The following is a 5529-nucleotide window of genomic DNA, read 5'->3' on the forward strand; positions in this document are numbered from 1 at the left end:
ACAGATAAAATTATTTCATGATGAGAGCCAGGCGTCAGGACTGCCAAAATGAAATAAATAAATATATCATTAAATAATTAATTAAATGTGTCAATAATTAATTAAATGTGTCAATAATTAATTAAAATGTGAAATACACAAATAATTAATTAAATATGTCAATAATTAATTAATTAAATGTGTCAATAATTAATTAAAACGTGAAATACATAAATAATTAATTAAATGTGTCAATAATTAATTAATTACATATATCATAACTATTTATTTAATTAATTAATTCCAATTTTAATTAATTATTGCCACATTTAATTAATTATTTAATGGTGTATTTAATTAATTCATTATGGCAGTCCTGGCATTCCATACAGTTAGAGTCTGCTAGGAAAAGTTTAAATACTGGGTTAAAGTATTGGTCATTAGGTCAGACCTTTGTTGGTCATTTTGTGGGTTAGAGTCCCCATTGTCCATCAGGGTAGATCTGCCTCAGTTACACTGCAATCTTACCAAGTATATTTGTCTTATTTCAAGTCAAAATATCTAATCACACTTAAAATAAGCCATAATCAGCTAAAGAGTAACGTTTCAGTGAGATATAGGAACTTGTTTTTAGACAGTGCATCTTGGATATCTTGTTAAGTGAAAAACTCTTGAAAACATATTGTTTTGAGTCATATCTCACACGAAACAAGCTTTTTTTGGCATTTCATAAACGTTTTAAGCTGCTGTGTTATTTGTAAAAGATTTATCATCTTGTTTCAAGAAATAGACCTAACTTGAATCAGGACATCAAATCTACTTTATTGAGAACTGCAGGTTAATATCATGCCCAACATTACATTATTATGAGTCTTAGTATCTTAAGCACAGTGTATTTATCAGTCAAACCATATCAATGTGACATTGAAAAAGAGGCAAAACACTGAAATTGTTTCCCTCTCAGTTGTGTTGCACTGAACAGATTGCGCCAAAAGTAAAATAAAAAGTAAATAGAACAATTTTTTTGCCAGTCTTTAAAAACCTTATTTCAGCCCACATATTCACAAAAGACTCAAGAATAATGTTTGATGATGTCAGTTAGATCATACTTCACTGGAATGTACTTGCTGTTATTAAAGTTTACATAGTGGTACGCTGTATAATCAACAAGATTTCCAGCATCCACAAAAATATTTCAATGGAATAAAACCATGAACACCAGCAGCAGGAGAAAGAGGCCTGTATCTACATTATTACTCTGGCAGCTCAGTCTCCATACAGACAGGACACGTTGCAGCGTAATTGCAGACAGGTGCGTGGGCCTGAGCTCCGCCCCGGCAGAATGACGAGTGGAAGAAAGCAGCAACACAATAAACATATGTAGCCTTGCGGAGCCGGCCGGGCAGACACCGAGACCGTGACGGAGTGCAAAGATTTTATATGTGACAACACACAAAAAAAACACAACAAAAATCAGAATGTGTTTGTGATTTGGATTTTTATTTAAAGGTGGAAGCTTTTTTCTTTTCTTTTTTTGCCAGATTAGACATTGTGATTCATTTCATTGAAGTATACTTTAGTTTTTTTGTTTTACTTTGATGCTATAATAGATGTGCATCAATTTGCATCATGGCAAAACAACAGTCTCCTCAAGCTGCTTTATACTGTAAGGTGAAAACACTACAGTAAAAGCCAGAAAACCCCAACAATCCAATGATCCCCTTTTGAGCAAGCACTGGGCGACAGTGGAGAGGAAAAACTCCCTTTAGGAAGAAACCTCCGGCAGAACCAGGCTCAAGAAGGGACGGCCATCTGCTGCGACCGGTTGGGGGTGGCTGGGCAATCTCAGTCCACGAGGGCCGGGGACACCGGCCCTCGTGGACTGAGAATGCCCAGCCATGATATAGGGAGACAAGATGAAGTATACTTCTAATGGCCTATTTTAGCAGTTAATTTTTAACAATCAACTGGTGGTAATCCATCATCAGAATTGAGGAAAGGTGGTGTTGATGGAGACTCTACAGGAGGATTCACTGGTACAATTCCTCTTGGAAGTGGCGCTCTTTCTTCTCCAGCCAATTCACTTTGGATATAAATCTTTCCCGTTGCTTTTTTGTGGAGTGCAGTTTCTCTTCGTGCGCCACCTTTTCAGCCAGTGGTGAGGAAAAACTGCCTTTTGACGGGCAGAAACCTCCAGCAGAACCAGGCTCAGGAGGGGACAGTCAACTGCTGGGACTGGTTGGGGGGGGGAGGGTGAAAAAAGATGAAGAAGGTGGAGAATATGTGTTGGGGGGACAGGAGAGGTGCAAAGTAAGATGGGGCACAGGTGGAGGAGGACGAGGCTAAATCATCTGAATAAGCGGCAGAACCAGCCTTTTTTCTTCTTTTTCGGGTAGTTTTCCACGAGCTCGTTCTCCAGGATAAGGGTTCTCAACTGATCGTTTGTTTCTGCATTCTGCTGCTCGAGTTGCTGGCATCTTTGCTCCATTTCTTTTAAGGTTGCTTGTTTTTTTCTAAGCTTTTCTTGCTTTTTGTTGTGCATCTCTTCTAACAGCTCGTTTTTTCTCTGGATTTCTTGACTCGTACGCTGCAGGTCTTCATGCATTTTCTCCTGTTGTTGCTTTTGTGCCTGCATTTCAATTATTTGGCTCTTCAAGTCACTGGACTTCAACAACATCTCCTTAATGACCTTTGAGTGTTTTCTCTTCATTCCATCAATCCTACACTGCATCTCTGAACATCGTTTTTCCAGTATTTCCTTTTCTCTTTGCAGTTCAGGAGTTTCATCACAAAGTTCTAGCAATGCTAGATTTCTTCTCTCAAAGTCCTGGATAATACGTTTTTCTTCTTCCTGTTGCTTTTTTTCTTCAAGAAGCTCTTTATTTTTGCGCTTTATTTGACCAAACCTGACTATCAGATTGTTGTACAATTTCCGTGTGGCTTTGAGTTTGTCCTTCATTTGTATTTCCTTTTCTCTTTTCAGTTTAAGTGTTTCCTCATTTTTTTTATTGCAAAATTCTTGCAATTCTAGATGCCTTCTCTCAAAGTCCTGGATAATACGTTTTTCTTCTTCCTGTTGCTTTTTTTCTTCAAGAAGCTCTTTATTTTTGCGCTTTGTTTCACCACACTTGACTTTCAGATCGTTGTACAATTTCTGCATGGCTTTGAGTTTGTCCTGCATTTGTATTTCCTGTTCAGTCTTCTGTTGGTGGATTTTTTCAATTGTTTTCTCCGCTGCATTGAGCTTTCCTCGAAGCACCTGATTCTGTTTCTCAATGTTTTGGAGATCCCACTGTATCTCCTCAATAGTAGCTTTCTTTCCTTGAAGCTGGGCAGATGTTTCTTTTAATTCAGCACTCTGTGTTCCTGATGAAAGAAAACGAGAAAAAATCTCCTCTCGTCCTTCACCAAACTTCACTCCCGAGCCCTCATTGATCATTTTTATATCAGGCTGGCGTTGCTGTTTTTCTTCCAGGTCTTTATTTCGTGCTTCCAGTTGTCTGCACTTTTCCACTAGTTGAAGCTTCTCTTCTTCAATTTGTTTAATTTTGTAATGTAGGTCAGATTTTTCCTTCTGACTTTCCTGTAATGTTCTTAGGACTGATAAGACACCATCCGTGGTAATTTCTCCTGAAGAGATTGGCCGCACAATTTCTCCTGGAGAGATTGGCCGCACAATTTCTCCTGGAGAGATTGGCCGCACAATTTCTCCTGGAGAGATTGGCCGCACAATTTCTCCTGGAGAGATTGGCCGGCCAGAACACAAAGGACAGGCAGCATAATCTTTTTGTCTTTGTTGGCCTTTTCGTGGAGGCATGTTGGAGCCTGTGCACAGTGACTCTGAAAAGGCTTAGAAATATTTCCAAATGGATCTCTGGTCGAACGTTTGAAGGCTGTGAACAAACTGATAAATTGCTGCTTCTGACCCCTATTTATAGACTTCAGATCAAAGGCAACATAGTCCTTGTGACATCATCACTCCGTAAGCCAATCAGATTGTCACATGACATTTTAGAATGGGGATGTTTTGTTTTAAATTGTTTTCAAATTTAACTTTAGTGTTTCTTAGTTTAAGACCAGTTGGGCCAACACTTTCAGGCTGCTCACAAGGTGCAAAATGGCGGTACCTGCTCCACGTCATGGGTTCTATTTATGGACTCACCTGGCAACTTTAGTGATGTCACTGCTGATGTCACTGTTGGTGTGACCTCATGACTCATTCATGCTATCTGAACTGTGGTGTAATTATGAGGTCACAGGGGGACGTGAATTTATTCACAAAGTTGATAGAGAGTTTGGGTCATAACTCAAAGACGCAATGATGCAGTCAAATCATTTGGAATTAAATATCTCTGTCAGTGCGCCCCAGGGTGGCAGTGGCTACAATGTAGCTTGCCGTCACCGGTGTGTGAATGGGTGGATGACTGGATGTGTAAGGTGCTTTGGGGTCCTTAGGGACTAGTAAAGCGCTATACAAATACAGGCCATTTACCATCTGTAAATTACAACATTTAGAGGGTTTTGACATCACAGTCATCTTTCTGACATCACATCCAGTCTCTCTGCTGTGATGTCAAATATCAATGCCAGACTTGCTTCTCTGTTGTGATGTCAAATATCAATGCCAGACTTGCTTCTCTGTTGTGATGTCAAATATCAAGCTGAAGTCTATGTATCACGTGTCTCTCCCATTTTGTAGAATTTGCGACCACAAAGTCTGGGTTCTTTTCTAGGTCAGCTCTTACTCGTTCTGGTAGACCTGCCAGATTCATCTCTCTGTTGTGATGTCAAATATCAATGTTTGACACAATTTCGGACCATCTGCTCAAGCCCAACAATAACAAGCATTGCCCTGGTGATTGAGGATCAGATTGTCCTCAATGACGTCTGTGATTTCCCTAATGCAGTTGCACTTTTTCTTGGACTCATCTATGCACTTAACCTGGACTATCTAAAGGACTTAAGGTACACTTTTGAAGTAATTCAAAAGGTGTTCGTGGGTCTTGGTACTCAGTGCTCTGCCTGGGGTTCATGCTTTAAAGAATAATTTGCTGAAACGGTGGGCAGAAAAGTGTTCGTGATAACAAAATCTGTTCTCATGCTGGTTTTTTTTTTAAGTAACCCAGTGCTATGATTTGACCATGATTTGGTCAATAAAGTCATCTTAAAAGTCACTGCATACACTTCAGTAATTATTTAATTTATTTCTTTTTATATTCATACTAGAAAAAAAAGCAATATCTGACTAATATTTCATATTATCAGTTCCATTGATATCGTACAGATAAAAATATTGGTAACAGCATTGTTTGTTTCTGTGGGTATGTTCTTGGTATCTTAGCAGTTCTTGTCATTACCGCTTGATTATAGTACACCTGAACTATCCAGTGCTGGCTCTGCACTTAGGATGTATCATGATTTAATAGTTAGTTAGTTTTTATTTTCATGTGCTATGAAACAAGTGTGTGTTTCACTTTACATGTTTGAACCTTAGGGGTGACACAGGACTTTGTATTGCTAGAAAAACTTAAAGAAACAGAATAAAACATT

The sequence above is a fragment of the Rhamphochromis longiceps genome, linkage group LG1 (assembly GCF_057381845.1).
Source record: "Rhamphochromis longiceps isolate RC_006_pf linkage group LG1, R_longiceps_female_GT1.1, whole genome shotgun sequence".
NCBI classification, from domain to species: Eukaryota; Metazoa; Chordata; class Actinopteri; order Cichliformes; family Cichlidae; genus Rhamphochromis; species Rhamphochromis longiceps.